Source organism: Cebus imitator, unplaced genomic scaffold (assembly GCF_001604975.1).
Source record: "Cebus imitator isolate Cc_AM_T3 unplaced genomic scaffold, Cebus_imitator-1.0 Scaffold8, whole genome shotgun sequence".
NCBI lineage: Eukaryota > Metazoa > Chordata > Mammalia > Primates > Cebidae > Cebus > Cebus imitator.
The window spans coordinates 10,884,637-10,887,614 of NW_016107323.1; the positions used below are offsets into that span (position 1 = coordinate 10,884,637).

Consider the following 2,978-nt stretch of genomic DNA (forward strand, 5'->3'; position numbering starts at 1 on the left):
AAGGTAGGCAGATCACTTGAGGCCAGGAGTTCAAGACCAGCCTGGGCAACATGGAGAAGCTGTGTCTCCACTAAAAATGCAAAAATTAGCTGGGTGTGGTGGCGGGTGCCTGTAATCCCAGCTACTCAGGAGGCTGAGGTGAGAGAATCACTTGAACCCAGGAGACAGAGATTGCAGTGAGCCAAGATAGTGCCACTGCATACCCCAGCCTGGGTGACAGAGCAAGACCCTGTCAAAAAAAAAAAAAAGAAAAAGAAAAAGAAAAGAAAAGAAATACACATGTAGGTGGTTTTGCTAATTGTTTTATAACCATAACAAACTAGCTCAGGGACTACCCTGTATAAACCACAATGAAGGTTCCAAGATCAGGGCTAAAAATTTCAGTCTCTGATTTTTAGGATTTAGGCTGCAGTCCTTGATTTTGGATAGATCACTGGGTGTGTGGCATAGCCCCTGCTTTTGACCAGATTTGAACAGAAGAGTGGCCACTTGGCCCAGGTGGAAGTAGATGAAGCGTTTGCTTTCACGTGTCACAGAACTCCCGAAGTTCCTCCCCACGATGCAAGCTGCATGGGATTGGACCTCTTGTCAAATTCCTTCTTGATATGAGCTGCCATGCCCTTCTCTCTATTCTATTTTTCTAGCCCCTGAGTAGTGCACTCCACCAAGTCCTACCGCATCTCTTCCAGCACGTCAGCATTTTTTATCATCTTTAGTCGTTCTGCACATGGTTACCCAGGGGGCAAGCAACCCTCCCGCCTTGGCTTCCCAAAGTGCTGTGATTACCGGCATAAGCCACCATGCTCAGCCGCCTCTGGAGTTTTCTAGGTGCAGAACGACTATGTCTTGGTTGAAATGCAGTTGGAAGCACCATCTCTCAAGGCAAACATGGCCACATCGCATCGTGTGGAGGAACTTCAGGAGTTATGTGACACATGAAACCAAACGCTTCATCTACTGCCACCTGGACTAAGTGGCCACTCTTCTGTTCAAATCTGGTTAAAAGCAGGGGCTGTACCACACACCCAGTGATCTATCCAAAATCAAGGACTGCAGCCTAAATCCTAACATTCTAGATTATTTCTGGGACAGCTACCTTGACATCCATCTTTTATGATAATAATCCCTTGGTCTTAGATGATTCCAGCACATGGGGCAGTATGTGCACAGTAGGTAGGTATCTCTTCAACAAATGTTTGTTGGTGTATTAGTTCACTCTCACACTGCTAGTAAAGGCATAGCTAAGACTAGTAATTTATAAAGGAAACAGGATTCATTGACTCAGTTTAATATGGCTGAGGAGGCCTCAGGAAACTTACCATCATGGTGGAAGGGGAAGCAACCTTGTCCTTCTTCACATGGCAGCAGGGAGAAGAAGAATGAGTGCCTAGTGAAGGGGAGAGCCCCTTATAAAACCGTCAGATCTTGTGAGAACTAACTCAATATCATGAGAACAGATGGGGGAAACGGCCCTCATGATTGAATTATCTCTACCTGGTCCGTCCCACAACACATGGGGATTAGGGAAACTAAAATTCAAGATGAGATTTGGGTGGGGACAAAGCCAAACTGTATCAGTTGGTTACGTGTCAATATGCCACACACACAGGCAGAGAGCTGCGTATTTAGCATTTACACTACAGGGTTGATGCCGTCTCTTTGGGCATGATGGTTTCTCTTGGCCCAATTGAACCTTAACTCTTGCTGGCATTAGATTAAGTGGACAGGATGGGCACTGCCCAGATGCCAGGTTCTTGGTGCCAGGGCTCACGGGTTTCAGCCTATCCCATGTCATTTGTGCTCTCAGTCTTCCATGATTTTGAGACCTTAACTCTATGATATCTAGAGTTTGTGGCCACCTGTATGATTTATAGTTCAATGCATACTTTTACTTAATGAGAATGTACACGGACCTTTTGAGAGAACACAGAAACTAAATAAATGTTCTTTTCTCTTTGTTTTCTAACATTGTTTAATGAATTTGCACATCCCATAACTTTTTTTTTTTTTTTTTGAACGGAGTTTCGCTCTTGTTACCCAGGCTGGAGTGCAATGGCGCGATCTCGGCTCACCGCAACCTCCGCCTCCCGGGGTTCAGGCAATTCTCCTCCCCCAGCCTCCTGAGTTGCTGGGATTACAGGCACGTGCCACCATGCCCAGCTAATTTTTTGTATTTTTTTTAGTAGAGACGGGGTTTCACCATGTTGACCAGGATGGTCTCGATCTCTTGACCTCGTGATCCACCTGCCTCGGCCTCCCACAGTGCTGGGTTTACAGGCTTGAGCCACCGCGCCCGGCCAACTTTTATTTCCTATTCCACAAAACGTTTATTGTCACAATATACCTGAAATCCTGGAAGCCCAGGGGATAGCAGAGCTCATGGGGAAAGATGTTCTACTTTTCACTGATTTTCACTTTCCGTCATCTTCAGCCCTTTCCCATCCAGGCTCAATGGATACACAAATTAAACCCCAGAAAGTAGTCTTTCTCCAGTGGTGCTGTCTGGGCCACCAAGCTTGCTTTTGGGTGAAATAAGGATCACATATAAAATAAGGATTCATGCCTTTCTTGATTCATTTCATCTCAGCTCTTCCCTCAAAATATGGAACTTGAAGTAGAGATATTTAAGTAAGTAATAGATTGATTTTACCATCAGAGATGGATCTTTCAAGCCTGGTGTTCATCTTAGAATCTTAAGGCTCCTGTTTTTGATTTCAGACTCACCCATATTTTTATCCCCCCATCCACAGCCCCAAACCCTTACTCCACGGATCAGCTCAAGAATGCATTTCAGAGCAAGTAACAGAAAAGCCAACAATGTCTTAAACAGATGGGAGCCGTTCTTCTTATGTAGTGAAGAGTCTGGAGGGAGGCGACTGGTGTGGATTAAATAGCTTCTTTGTCTTTATGAGTCCTTTTTTTTTTTTTTTTTTTTTTTTTTTTTTTTTTTTTTTTTTTTTTTTTTTTTTTTTTTTTTT

At 44.2% G+C, this 2,978-nt stretch overlaps 1 pseudogene; it reads right to left on the minus strand.

Moving 5' to 3' along the window:
• Positions 1–324: 324 nt before the first annotated feature.
• Positions 325–2,728, minus strand: LOC108312322 (annotated as a pseudogene).
• Positions 2,729–2,978: the final 250 nt, after the last annotated feature.